Genomic DNA, 15,727 nt, shown 5'->3' on the forward strand with positions numbered 1-15,727 from the left:
CGCTTGAAATTTTGGGAGTTAAATGAAAATCCTTGTTTGGCTCTTGGCTGCAGTGAATTGTCCAGGACTACAATACAGATCAGGACTTACAGTGAGATCTTAAACTCAATGAAGCTTGGGGCTAGCCTGGGTGTTGTTCTGACCTGAACACTACATAGCCTTTGGGAAAACAGCAGCTACCCATGAGCCTCATCACACTGGCATGGGTTTAAAAACACTCCCCAGGCTGAAGGTAGTGATCCATGCTTCCCCTGCTCACACGCCTAAACCTGCCATGAGCACAGCTGACATTCTTTTAAAAGTATCACAAGTTATCACTAATGAATGGCTGACCAGATTTCCATCCTCCATAACTTACTGCCAGAAGAAACTCCGTAACTGAACCCATTGACATTTGCCATGTTCAGCCTACTTCCAGTGCTCACTGCTCCCCAGCACAGAACTACCAGTACAGCCTCTTTTCCCTCGGCCAGAATGTTTTGCACATGTATCAGCAGGTTTTGGTTGGTGGTGTTGACCTTTTGCTAGAGAGCTTACAACAGGTTATTTATTTAAATAGCTGAGTACAAGCACTTGTTTATATTTTTTCTTTAAAAATCTAAAATGGGGAAGACAGAGTGGTAGTTTATCCACAGCCTATTATTAATCTCCAATGCAGGAAGCTGCAACAGCTTCTGGCCTACACGATCCAGTGCATGAAGGAAATGCCTTTGACAGTGAGGGACATCACTGGGAGAGCTCTCCTTTGAGAGGGAAACATGGCCTTTAGCCAGATAGGGGGGTTTTGTAGAACATTCCCATCATCTATTTAAACTTCACTTTCAATCAGCTTTTTTATTTTCTTCCAGGTGTATCCAGCAGCTCCTCTGGAGCTAAGAAGTTTGTGCGTGGGTTTTTTTTTTTTTTCATGCAGTGTGGGTAGGAAGGTATGTGGGAACTGTAATTCATCACTAAATCACATGAAGCTGAAGCTTGAAAGGAAAAATAATAATAAATGTTTCAGATTGTCAGGCTTAGTGCAATTCCAATCAATTAAAGCTTATTTTAGCATCAGGGCAGTTTATTTTTAAAAAATTCTCCTGGCACTTTGATGCTTTCATGTTACTGTGTAGCTAAAAAGGTCTTGCTGGGAACAAACTGCTCTTGGTAAAGCATTTTCTGAACCACATTTTTAGTTTGTCAAATGACAATAAATAAGATCCACATGAACAAACAGCAGCAACAAAATAGCTAGTGGCAGTGAGAGAGTAAAGCTTTGGACCTTGGTAAAGGAGGAAAATAAATGTGGGGCTCAAGCACAGTAAAACCATGGTTGTTTGGGCTCAGAGTCTACAAATGACTTCTTCAATGCATCTAATTTTCAAATGTGATTCAGTATGTTGGTACATTAAACAGCAAAAAGTCACCAATGAAGATAATCTGCATCAGGTAGTCACTTTTTTTTAAATCAGTTTAAAATTAAATACTGTATCTGCATTTTGGATCTCCATTTGTGACATTATCTTGGTTCCCATTTCACAGATGTGGATGGCACAAGAGCAGCCAAATCAATATTCCTCTTTGCAATCCATGCAGCACTTAAGAAAATGAACCAGGGTTCCAGATTCACACTGAAAGTTTCAGAGGTCTAAAAGTTGGCTAATTGTTGAGGAAAGCTCTTCTCTGATGTTACAACAAAAATCACAACTAGTACTGTTTGTGGGTCCTTGCAGTGTACAAGAGTAGTGGGCAAACAAGAACAATGCTGTGAGTTCACCTCCACTGGAATCACAGACAAAATATTTGCTTAATAAAAGGGCAACAATCACACTAAATTCTCTCTCCTTTATTTTTTTTAATTTTTTTTTTACTGTGACAAAGCGGTTATGGAGGAAATATGCTATACTGCTGCATACTGTCATTATAAACTGATTAAACTTTTGCTCTGAGGTTTAACAGAAATCAAAAGAAAGGTGGAAAGGGTATATAAAAGACTGTCCCTTACTTCTTTTTAATTTAGAGCTTTCTAGCCTTCCACTTCCTCTTCCTTTTCCTCCTTGAGGTCTGGAGACATCCCTCACAATGCAGTGCCCTGGGTAGAGTTTTTCCATTTGCTTTTCCCAACTGGAAAAATGCACCATATCAAATACAAAGCTATTGCTTAAAGCCTTTCAGGGCAGCCGGGAACTATGGCACAGCCATCAGTTTCCCTCCGACAGCTCGTGTTCAGGTGCTATGCCCTCACCTTGGGTATCACTACAGGTTTGTCCTGGAAATCCAAGGAAGTTGTAGTTCAGATCTATACATAATAGCATTCATTCGTTTTGGGCATAGGAAGGACATGCCTTTTTCCTCAGCATTGCTCCTTCCAATTGATGAAGCAGAGGAATTGGCTGGCACTGCAAAAATCACTGCTTTCACAATAAACATTGAGCCCTAGGACATGATCTTAGTTTAGATGGTCACCAACTTCACAGGAATACATATCTTGCTCTGGGCCACACACCTAGTAAATCCCTGCAAGCTCTGGCCAGCCCTACACAGAGAAGCGCTTGATTCTGAATGTTAAATATGTACTTGAATTCACCAGCTCCTGCCTGGAATCATCATGTCACCCTTCCCTAAAATATACAGGAAAGCCATCAACTCTGCATTTCATGTCTGTTGCCCTTCCTTGTCATCCCTATTCTCCCATCAAGGCATGCTTGTACTCCAGAACTTACATGTTCCTGTTAAAAGTATTATCTTCCCAGCAGCTCATGAAAAGTTACAGAGCTACAAAAAAGTTATAGTTCAACAACACCCATCCAAGCTGACTTCAAACATCAGCTCCAAGTGTTTTATACCACCTTGGGTTTTTTAAGTTATTAAAATTAAACGTGAGAGATTAAATTAAAAAATCATTAATGATTTTGCTATTTTTGCAACACTATCCAGTCCTTCTTTTAATGTAAAAGCCTAAACTTCCCCCCAGCAGGCCAAAAGCCAAGTTCAGCCTTATCCTCACCCCAGGAGGGACAACACCCCTAACAATGGTTTATTATTTAGGAGGAGGTTTGGGCTCCTTGTTTTACCAGGTTTCCTTCATGACTTCAGGCAGAGCTACGTCAATCTCTAAGCTGGCTTGGGAAGGAAAATGGCACTTCTGTGAAAGCATAGCCACTTCCAGCACTTGAACTGTGATTTCTGCATGGTGTGGTGAAGTCATCTACTGCTTAGTCACCTCACCTTACACTCCATATGCCGTGCAGATGAGTACCTTTACCCTCCTCAGCATCTCTTCTTTCCTTTCTGAACTAGTAATCATTGCATTTCTTGGCCTTGTATGTGTATTACAGGTGTAACAAGGACAACTGTACAAAGCTTTCCACTTATTGAGTGAGGCAAAAAAACTCTTCTGCCTTTTGACGTGTGACTTTGTCAGTCTGAGGACTGCAAGAGCAGGATCCACCTGACTGTGCACAGGATTCAGTTCCCTAAGTGCTGCTATCCTGAGCTACTTTACATGCCTCAGGATCATCCAGTTAAAACAGATAAGTATCATACACAGCTCATCGGAAACAGGAAATCTAGGTGTTAATAGCACTAATCATAGATGTTACCTGACTCCCACCATAAATGTATGTGCCTACAGCCTACCAAAACCCTCTATGCAGTTAGCTGAGATTTAGTCAATACACTCCATGGAGACTAACAGTTCTTTTCATCCTAAAGTAAATTTCTAAGCTATGTGAAATGAATCACATCCTGCAAATGCCTTTCCTGACTATAATGGAAGCTTGGGATGACCAGTTCAGTTCCAGGTATCTGCATGGTGGATGCCTAAATTCTGGTGAGATGGCCAAGTGTGAAAACAGCATGAGTACAAGTTGAAGTTAATGCCAAGTAAATAACATGTGGAAGTGAGCTATGAAAGTTTTCCTCTTAATAATTAATCCACTGGAAGTGCCTATATTAATTCCAGTGAAACTGTCACAGAAATCTGTATTTCCTGTAGCCACCTCCCCCTGAAGATGGACAAAGCTTCAGAATTTCACCCAGATTTCCAGTAATATTCTGGTCCTCTTTTTTTTTTTGTCTCATAGCTACTGTAGATGATCGTCAGCAAATGAATAAAACATACATTCATGCAAATGAAATAACATTTGCCAGCTTTGCTGCTGGCGTTCTGTCCGCATGACTAGCACTCCCCTTTGCTAACCCTTCTTCCCACTTCTACTATTAACCCTCCTCTCACAGCCAGAAGGAAGCCAAGGCAGATCTGGGAGTTGTGATATTTCTTCCCCCCCAGTAACATTCAAAACTGGTCTGGGGTGAGGAGACGGGGAGTTACACCTCCTTTGATGACCCATGCAAAGGCTATGAGCACTAACAGCTTCACAGATTGCGTACATTGTGAACACCCCAGAATCACTGTGCGAGCCACACAAAACTTCCCTCAGCTGGTCTGTTCTGTAATCAACTGTCAGAAAGGTGGGAGATAGGAACATCTTGCATGACCTGAAGCATTTATTATTCAACATTCCCTTATTTTCATGCCCTTTGCTAAAATGCCTGACCTCCAGGTTCCCCCCCAGGGATGGCAGGGAACAGTAACAGGAATATAAAATGAAAAAATACTCATGTTTGCATAATTTGGCCCCTGGATGATATCAGAGAAGCTAAGGATTGTTAAAAGAATCTGCCTTGGGGTTTAGGTTATATTTCACCCTTTGATCATCTCACTTGGCTGCAGACTAAATACCACCTGCTATGGCAATAACAAATACAGCTTACTGTAGCTACAGCTCCTGGTACCCTGCTTTATTGGCTATGAACACTTCAGGAAAAGGAATTAAAATGCCTGCAAAAGAAATCTTAACTTGCTGCACCATTTGAAGGTTAGCAGAGAAACCCTCAAACAACAACCACCTAACGACGGGGTAAATGCCAGATTTCACTGAGTTGTGCCAGGGATGTATTTGGCCATGTATTTTTCATTTGTACATCCCCCATAAAGCTGAATCATCGGGCAAATTCTGCTTAATCAGAACCTAAGCCAGTACATGCTTAAATCAATCGGAGGCAATCTTGATTTCCGAGGAAGGAAGCAGAATCTAAATCACTTTACTATCAAACTCTCTTTTTTTTTAATTTTTTTTTGTTGTTATCACAGAAAATCTAGTGTGCCAGTGGCTTTAACCCACCCCCGTTACCATCAGTAATAGGGATCCTTAATCCAGAAACTGGCCAAGCACCCACAAGCTCTTTTAAAGCCCTAGGGAAAGCTTAGAGCAATCCTGGGAAGCATCCAATATCGTATTGGACTGATACATAGAATAGCTTGAAATAGCTTTTTTCCCTATTTGTTACCATGCTGGATAAAAAAAGGCATTAACTAATTATTTTAATTGCACTTTTTGTAGTATGTCTCATGAGACCTGGACTGCAGCTGCCTCAGCTTGATCCCATCTGGCTGGGGGATGGGAAGCTATTATAAAATGTGTTTTTCCCCAGAGTGAATACAACTTTCTGCTGCAGCTGTCTTTGTGGAGGTGGGGGAGCTATTGGAAGCAGGTGTATTGCACATAAATGCTCCCTGGTTTGAATCTAATAGACTCCAGCAGGAAAACTTCAGTCAACTCCACAGGATCAAAACCAGCCTAACTCCCACCACCCTTTTTTATGGGAAGGAAAACACACCCTGATTGCTTTTAAAAGAACAAATACCTTTGTGGGGTTCTTGTCCTGTGAAGGCATTTATGGCTTTCCAACAAGAATTTTAGTAGTTTCTGAGGGCTGAATATTGCAACTTTTTGGAACAGTCATGATCTTGCAGGCAATTACTTATCTGCAATAAGATTAAGATCACTTACGGAAAAATATGCTGTTAGGAATGGAGGAAAACACCCCCACAGAAAACTGATTAATCAAGTACAATTGGCAGCAAGCACAGAAGAGCGATGTGTTCTTTAGGTGACATTTTTTAGTGCAAATGAATTTTTGCTTGCGTCCAAGTGATGATACCATGTTTTCCCTACTGCCATTCCTGTTTCAGACTTCGTCAAAGGCTCCATCAGTATCTCAGACCCATGTCCTGCTAATTTTTCTTCAGTTCCCATCTTTACAGATGCTTGGTGACAAGTAAGAGAAAAGGTAATTGGGATCTTCATTGGTTCCAACCAGCCTATCACTGCTAAAAATCTCTATTTTCCCCTGAAAAACTTGCTTATGTTAAAGATGAGGCACATCAGTATAACAGGCACCAAGCTGGGTATAAGGCATTCCCAGGAGCTGATCAGACCCTGTTCTCCAGAGGATCCATGATAACATAACCTCCTGAACATGCTACTGGGAACCTCCTTGTTGCCAATTCTTTTGGAGTGGGCTAGAGGGTGAAGTTTCCCCCCTCACAGTTAGAATTTGAGAGCCAGAAGTGGATATTGCTCCTTCCCTATATCTGATGTTAGAGAGTTAACTTTTTTCCCCCTGTGTTATTTTAGCTCCTTTTCTGAACATGTAACAGATGTGCCCAGGGCCCAGAAAAGGAACTTTGGGAAACATTTCTGTTTATTCACTAAACAAATTCTGACAAGTCAAACATCCAAAGTACAACAGCTCCTTTCCCCTCTCTGACCTCTGCCTCCCAGCTTGGGAGGCTGTCAAAGGCCTTTTCTCCTCCCTTCATGTTTTCTGTGTCCACAGCCTGATCTGTGCACTGTTACCACTTGCATGCTACCCTGGGGCGACACAGCATCTCCTGACTCTGGAAGAGACTAAATTACATAATTTGGGGTACAGAAAGGGTTTCCTTTGACTTTCCGACATCTGCACAGTTGCTTTATCAAAATGCAGCATCTGGTCTAGCAGGCCCTAATTAAAAAAATAAATAAATACCACTTTCTCAAACATTTCCAACTAGCTGTTCCAGACTACATTATTTTATGGAAGTGTTCATGGTGTGCCAGGACAGAATGGTTGTTTAATGGCTGAAGATAACATGAAGCTGCAGTATTACAAGTACTACAACCTGATCTAAGCTGGTATTACCAATGGAACAAGCAAACCTGTCCTGCTCTCAGCTACCTGTCTTTGCTGCTGCACTGCTCCTTCAGTTTTATAGCATTAGTGTTTGCACGAATGTGTTGTGACTATCAGAGAGGTAATCCAGTTTAAAATAAACCCAGCAGAAAAAGGATTTAAAGGGTGAGTTTTTATGTGGATCAGCTTCCCAGTCCAAATTCTTTGCACAAGCACACAAACACTCCTAAAAACAGGAGAGGGGCTGATACACAGGAGTCATGAGCAGGGAAGCTGGAGATGAAGGGGTGAGAAGAACGAATGCTTTTGGCAGCTGTGCTGGCTTTTGTCAGCTGGAAGTGCTTGCAAAATGGTGGCTTGAATAAGTGACTTGTGGCATTCTCAAGTAAGCCCTGCTGAAATCTTCAGACAACATCATATCATGTCTCTATTTTTGCACAGCACAGGCTGATTTTCCAACAAAAAAAGTCCGTCTAGAAAGGCAGGAGGATGAAGACATGTCACACAAGTGGCCAGGACAGAAAGCCTAAGAGCCATGTAGAGACAGGGGTTTTTAACTGCAGAAATGCTACTACCTCACTGTGTAACTCTGGGAGAAGTGCTTGGCCTCACTTTGCCTTAGCTGGCACACTGCTGGGGAGGGACGTGCAGGTGCACAGGCCTGACGGTGTGATGCTATGACTCAGATAAATGTTGCGTAGGTGAGCTGGATGTTGTGTCACTGCTCATGGGCAATTATGTACAAAATCACAACAGTGATGGTAGAAAGCTCCAGGCATCTTCACCAGATTTTGCTGGCCATTAGTCCAGCAGAAGGATGCTAATGGCATCTGATTGCTTTCTTTGTGCTACTGCTATTTAAGGCCACTCTGAAGGACACAAACTCTTCTATATTTTACAGTGTGAGATTCCAGCAAAATAGAAACAGAGGTTTCAGAGAATTAGTTTTCAAAATTATAATAAACTAATGAGATGTTAATTTTTTAAGTCTCCAGCCATGAACTAAAAAAGAATAAACTCTTGAAAAGCAAGGATCTCTGATGATAAATGAAATAACACCTAGTGAGAAAGGATGAAGAATTCATCCATTACACTTCCATTACAAAAAAACCTTTAGAACAACCCCACCCATTGCAAAGCTCTACTGCACTGCAGCTCCTGCGTGTCCACCTGACATTACTGCACATGGAGAAGTGTGCACCATCCACCATGGAGTTCACAACATGCCAGCGTGCAGCAGATATTTTCAGTATGGGTGAGAGGGGGATGTACCAGCACAGGAGAAAGGGTAGCCAGCAGTGTCCTTTGCATCATCCATGCACAGATAGGACCAGACCTGCCAGCTCCAGCTGGGCAAACTTTCAACCCCAGGAGTTGGTATTGATCTTAAGAGACTTTCAGTCCAGCCTTTGGATGATGACTTTTGGTGTGGTTATGCTATGGCCAACACTGGCTATGGTGGGTTATTATAATTTCTCCTTCCCAGCAACGATAACAGACACATCATTCATTGCCTCATTTGAGAAGAACTCACATGGCAACCCAGAGACACTGACATCTGCTACTGCTCAAGTGTTGGCCTTAATATCAGAGGGTAACAGTTCTTTCTCAGAGTCTGGAGAGTCAACTATCATGTGCAAAAAGAGCAAAAATAGAGCCAAGCTATTGAGAGTGGCAAGAACTCTGCCTATCTTGACACTCAGACAGCTCCTTTCAGCCTCCAGGTAAGAGTTAATCTGACTCAGAAAGGATGGTGAGCATCACCACATGGGTTAGTTAGCAAAGAGATGCAGCTTCCCTGTAGTTAAAGACTGCGCTGATGAAATTGTGTCACTCAGCATGTGTACCACTGCCTGCCTTCCTGTTTGTCCCCAGGAGGGATTAAGCTAGAATACCAGTATGATCCCTCATGCCCTGCATAAGGAAAACTGAGGAAGTAAGTGTAAAAAGCTAGGAAGGGACCTTGGAAGTCAGAGGCACAAGCTAAATGGCATGAACCAGCCAGATTGAAAAATCTCCCATCCTATGGAACAGCTCCAGTACAGGACTAGGTTAGGAACAATGACTCAGCTCCACCCAGATGTCTTAGAAACACAATGAAAATACATTTTAAGACATATAAAAATTGGGGGGTGGGGGGTGTTACTGACCAATGAATGTCCAGAGGGAAAACTAACCAGCTTGTATAGCAAGTGAGTCAAATGTAATTTTTCATTTGGCTTGCAGTGAAAAGAAGATCCAGATGATGTACTGAATCCTACCTTCAGAAGCACATAGGACAGCAGTGTAGTTGAAAGCAAAATTTGATTGGAAAAAAGGAGTGAACTGGCCATTTCAATCCCTGCTGTAAGCATTCCTGATTAACCACAGCTGATGGTTTTAGAATAGTAGGTCTGAGGATTAAGGTATTATGTAGGCTGAAAACACCACGTCACATCTCTAAAATTACTTTTCTTTGTATCATTTAATACTCTGCACACTCTTAGGATCAGTTCTTTGGTCCTCATTCACTACTGGGAACCTCCACCTCAAATCTAGTTAATATTCAGGGTTGCTCACTCACTTTCAGAGACTTTTATATGAGATTCATCCTCCAGCTCTGCTTTATCATATTTTCTCATTTGTACTCTTCAAATCCTACCTTAATGGTTTCCCTGGGAACCAATGAACATTGTACGTGTAGATTAAGGAGAACTACAAGCCCTACTTTTTATTTACATGGGAAATTCTTAACACTATGTCCATTCACTCAAATACTTTAACTGTAAATAATATACCAGACTACCAGACTACCTTCTGACCAAAAAAAATTGCATAAAAATATACCCAGGTCCTAAAGTTCATGATCCAAATGTCTTCTTTTTGCATGTCTAACTTCCACAGTTCAGGCACTAGACTCCTTCACCTCTGGGTTTTTGCTCTGTTTACTGCAAATAACAGAAACTAAATTTTCTGGGTGTCACATTATACAGGAAGAGAAAACACAACCAGCATATTACATTAGAAGTGGCAAAAAGTCTCATTAATGCTCAATCTTGATAGCATTACTTAAATATACATCTAATGAAGAATATATACTGTGCTTTTTCTGAACTGAAATTTTTAAGAAAATTAAATCCCACTTCCCTTCTGGAAGAAACGTGTGCTGGCTTTTGCTGTAGGCCTGCCTAGAACACGTGTGTGGAGGGTAAAATGCAGAATTCATTTGACTGAATTTTAGCGCTCTCAGTGATAGAAGAGCTGCTCAGCAGACTCCTGCTACAACCAGCAGATGGAAACAGGCATCTCCAGAAATATTTTATTGTTTTTTAAGGTAGACAGGTAAATCAGCCATTGGGTGTGCTTCTCTCTCCCCACTGACTACAGGAATTACTTAAATTACTATTGCTTAGACAAAAGCTCTAAGCTTCTTTACAACTAAAACTAAGTGAGATTAATCATAGAATCATGGAATAGTTTGGGTGGGAAGGGACCTTCAAAGTCCCTCCAGCCCAGCCCCCTGCCATGGGCAGGGACACCTTCAGCTGGATCAGGTTGCTCAGAGCCCGTCCAGCCTGGCCTTGGATGTTCCCAGGGATGGGCCATCGGGCACCTCTCTGGGCCGCCTGTGCCAGTGTCTCACCATCCCTAGTGTAAAACATTTCTTCCTTATATCTAGTATAAATCTCCTCCCTGTTAGTTTAAAGCCATTCCTCCCTGTCCTAGCACTACATGCCCTGCTAAAAAATGTATACCCATCTTCCTTACAAGCCTCCTTTAATTACTGAAAGGCTGCAATAATGTCGCCCTGGAGCCTCCTCTTCTCCAGGCTGGACAACCCTGTCCAGGAGAGGGGTTCCAGCCCGCTGATCATTTTTGTGTCTTCCTCTGGACTTGCTCCATCAGGTCCATGTCCTTCTTATGCTGGGGGCCCCAGAACTAAACACATGTAGGGTCTCACGAGAGTGGAATAGAGGGGAAGAATCTTCTCCCATGACCTGCTGTCCAGGCTGCTTTTGATGCAGCCCTGGATACAGTTGGCTTTCTGGGCTGTGAGTGCACATTGCTGGGTCATGTCCAGCTTTTCATCCACCAGTACCCTCAAATACACTACCTAACATGGATTAAGCCCAATGTACAGATGACATTATCACCCACCCAAACCACCTTCCTCCTCATAGATTTGTTTTAATTTCTTTCCTCTTTAAAAAGCATTCTAGTTGTTATTGGTAGGGGGAGAAACCAAGAAAACAGGATGTTTTCATCTAAATGTCAACATTTAATTTTAATGTCATCAGTTAAAATTTCATCATCACCCAAAAATTCCTGGAAGAAAGGAGAGGTATCAAGCTTCATGGAATGAATAGTGAACACAGAAGGACAGACTGGGAGCATCAATACTGGCCAAATAGTCTGAATATGTAATGGGAACTAAGATCAGGGTAACAGGTCGACTCAGCTCAAATGATGAGATTCCATGGCTAAACTGGGATTGAACTCTCATGTTCATAGAGCCAAAAACTCATACAGATTAATTTACGAAGGCAGGAACTTTTGGAGGTCCTCTAGTCCAACATGCTACTCAGAGCAAGGCCTGCTCTGAAACAGTGACAAGTTGTGCTGGGCTTTCTCCAGTAAGTTTTGAGTATCTACAAGGATGGAGATTCCACAGACTCTCTTAATAGCTTATTGTAATGTTTGAACGAATACTCCCAGGAGTCCACTTAATAAATTTGCCTTGAAATTCTACAAAACTTTAGTAATTTGTCTCAGGAACAGATTTTCTTTCCTCTCTATCTATCTGCATAGTGCTGCTAAAAATTAATCAACAGTGAAAAAAATGATATAAGAAATAATCTGCTACGTGGCCCAGAAAATATGATGAATTTTGAGGTCTAGGACCACAAGCAATTTGTTTTCACCCCTAACTGAAACCATGCTATTTTGTTAGATAACGAAAAGCACTGCAGGTGGGATTCATTTACCTAACTAATAATACCTCTCACTCTGTTCTAAGCCTTAAGAGATGTCAAAAGCTTAGATGAAAAGCAATAGGAGCCACACACTTTTGCTGAGCTCAAATTGTTTTGTAAGAAGCAACATTCCCAGTCATCCAGTGATTTTCATTCCAGAGCATAGGCTGCTAAAAGTTGTGGATTACTCCAACATATAACATAGCAATATATTTGGGTTTCATCATAAAGAATACAAACCTCTTGCAAAATAGATTTATTGAGAAGCGAAGGGGATAGATATCTACAGAACTTTGAATCTGCTCTTTGAAACTGATATTATTAGTTGTCTAACTGGGAAGTGTATAGATTTCAGCTGTAGTTATAGGAAACTGCCCATGCTAAGAAAATTCCACTGGTTGTAGTCTTATTTCCAAAAATTAGATGTCCATTGAACTGGAGGTCCTTAATGTATTTATGTTTATCTTTACATCAATAAATACAGATGTAGACATCCATTAAAACTGAATGATATTTGCTTTTCTTTTCAGAACAGAATGTTGCATTCTAGAAATGTCACAAACTACATGACTTGAGCACTGAAATAATATTGATAGGTAAAAGCCCCTTACTAGGATACTGAAAAATATATCATAATTGAAATATTCAAAGTTATAGAATTTTAAAATCAATGTAAAATAAATATGGTTGAAAAATAAGAAATTGTTTTAAAAGAGGAGATAGCATTAAATAGTTCAGGAACTATAAAACACTGAACGCTTGTCAGGATCCCATGGAACATACAGACCCTCCAACAAAGATGATCGTGCACAATTTTTACATGTAGAATCACTTATGGGGTATTGACAGAAGCAGCAGAAAAACAGAATTGATAACTGAGTACACAGCTTTCATTTTTCCAGTAAAAACAGGCCAACAGCTGTTTCTTTCTCAGATCTCAAGTCAGGATATACATAACTGAATTTAAAACTTGGAACTACTGATTTGCCCAGTGTTACAGGACTAGAAAGAGGCATTTTGCTAAAAGCACACAAGCAGCTAAGAATGCAGAAATACTGTGTTTAACCTTGTCACACAGAAGGATGCTCTTCTAACTTAGCATTAAAGGCCAGAGATGGTAGAGTGAGATTTCATTTCAGAGGTTGTACTTCTCTTTCTGTTCTTGTAAAAGAGAGCTAAAAGCTCCTCGGTGGGTGTACATCCTCACTGTTAAGATCCAGAGACCCAGTGAGATTTTTAGTAAGCTATTTCTTTTGTACTAATTAAAGCTAATATTCCTAGCAGAGACTGTATTGACAGTTATAAGCAATAAATTTAAACATTTTACAACAATCCTTTTCATGTCTTAATACTGAAATAGCAAGAATCACACTCTTGAGAGTTTTGTAAGGCAAATGCATCCTAATTCTTTGGGGAATAGTCGCTGGAAAGGTGATAAACGAACACTAAGGGTTATAACTGATGATGATGAGCAAATACAATAAAAGGTAATTTTCCTGGTCTGTGACTTTTTGTCCCATTAGAGCAATTCGCTTGATCTGCAACACATCCTCCAGCACCCCTTTTCCCAACAACAAACTATTGATCACATCTCTAGTCCGTCACTTTCAGTGTCCTAATAAATCTCCCACAACCCAATTTAAAAAATGCTTTCCAGGTAAAGTCTGGTCTGAAAAGGAACACAAGGTAAAATTAGCAAACTGACATTCTCAGAATTCAGTAAAAACGGGCTATTCTAATTAAATCCCATATGAATATCGTCAGCTGTGCTGTCAAAGCTCGAGACAGTTAGACTTGAGCTGTAAAACTTAAGGTTGTCCCTTCCTTCATGCATGGCTCCCCATGTATCATCCAGAGTATTTCACGTCTATGGGTCAGAGAACGAACAGCTGAGCTATTTAATAAGATAGACTGACTTCCATTTTCCAAGTTTCCCTTCCCATGGGAAGTGAGACCTCTGGGAAGTCAGAAACACCTGGCTGCATCTCCTTCATCACATTCAGTGTAGTTAGTGGTAGATCTGGAAATATCACACAACCTTTTAATGAAAATTCCCTGGATCTTGGGCAACAATATTTTCAAAGTGTTTCTATATCCTTTGAGAGATGCTATATAAATGCAAATACTTACTACTCTATGACTCTGCTCCCATTTTCTCACTTTTCCTGATAGGGAAACACTGCTGTTTTCCAATACTTTAGAAATACACACTTGTGCCTGAAATATGAAGTGGACTTCTAAAAATTAGTTAATATTACAGTAAATGGAGTAACAGCCCAGAATGAAATCACTTTGCAAAAGCAGAGATTTAGACGTGGCTGAAACCAACACTAGTGGTCAGAAATACCTGTAGTCTTTAAATGCCTTAGTCAGAAATAGTTGGTGTCTTTCAAAACCACAATGCATTCACATGCTTTAGAAATCTTAGAATTATTCTAGAAAACAAGTTTAGGCACTTCTGTACATTGATCCTAAACCAAGCTTATTTTAGTCCTGCCCATTACAAAATCTGGATCATTTGGGGGCAAAAATCAAGTTGTTTGGTTACTGTTAATTTAAAATACTACACCTAATTACTCCATCAAATCTCTCATTATGCTATATCTGTGAAAAAGTCTTTCGAAAAGGTAGTTATGGACATAAGCATCCTGGCCTTCTGCCCAGAGACAGGGTGCAAAACACTGCTGAGCACAGGGCTGGAGAGAATGGGTAGCTGGAGAGTCATTTAGTTCTTCAAAGCAAAGCTGTACTAGGGCAGGGGTGATGCATCATCCCTCTGTAATGCATTTATTTGCAATTACTGCAGCCTGTCTTTGTGGTTTCTGCATTCCTGCAGGAAGAGCTAAGTATTTTAATATTTATCTTTTTTGCCCATGAAACAAGCACAAAATGAAACAAGCTGCATTTTCTCTGTTGGAGTTCATCTTTATCCTGGTCTGCCACTTTTTGAAATCTTAGTTTTTATCTTTTCCTTTTTTCTGAGATGTTTCAGCACTCTTAAAAACCTTCCATGTAATTAGAGCGTGTAATGTCAGAGAAGTGCAGTGCTGCTAGCAGCCTCCCCGGGATGTGATGGAAAGATTCATTACTGCAATCTCTCGGCATATTGGTGGATAGTGGATAGTAGATCCTAGATAAGAGATTTACTTGGAAACAGGAAATAAGATCTTAAATCTCTTCAAGGGCAAAGCCAATGTCACATTTGTAGGGTCAGATGCCAAGATACAGGTTCCTTTCTTCTCCCATTCCCATGCACACACTGGATGATTTGCATTACTATTTAGTTTAACAGGGTCCCATATGACCTGAAGCCTCAGCAAATGCCCTGATCAGTCATCCCTAAAACTCATGCTTGTGCTCAAACGACTGTTCGTTTGATTAACTTGGCAGCATCTGCACAATGCTCAAATACTATTTAGGTAGCACAGGAAAAAACACCCTGCAAACCCGGAGAAGTCAAGTTGAGGCAAATCATAACTGAGTCAGATTTAATAGGGCTTAATTTGACTTCTGATTTGTTTACACTTCATCGCACAGTCAGTTTCCATTATGATCCCTCTTTATTTCCTACTTCTATAATTCCACATCATTCTCTTAACATATGAAACTATTATTAGAATTAGTTAAATACTCCAAGACTTTTTAGCAACTATGTTCAGTGTAGGTGTTAACAGCACACTCACACATCTAAAGGAAGCAATCTAAAGCACATGTGAAGTTCAGCAGCTAATTGCCAGTGATCTTTAGCTTGCAATCCCACCTCCCATAACATGCAC

At 40.7% G+C, this 15,727-nt stretch overlaps 1 protein-coding gene across 3 annotated transcripts in view; it reads right to left on the bottom strand.

The window, feature by feature from the left end:
- The window catches only part of ST8SIA5 (ST8 alpha-N-acetyl-neuraminide alpha-2,8-sialyltransferase 5), an 80,404-nt gene that overhangs the window by 56,955 nt on the left and 7,722 nt on the right, over positions 1-15,727 (bottom strand). The window lies entirely within an intron of this gene.

Source organism: Falco biarmicus, chromosome Z (genome assembly GCF_023638135.1).
Source record: "Falco biarmicus isolate bFalBia1 chromosome Z, bFalBia1.pri, whole genome shotgun sequence".
Lineage (NCBI taxonomy): Eukaryota > Metazoa > Chordata > Aves > Falconiformes > Falconidae > Falco > Falco biarmicus.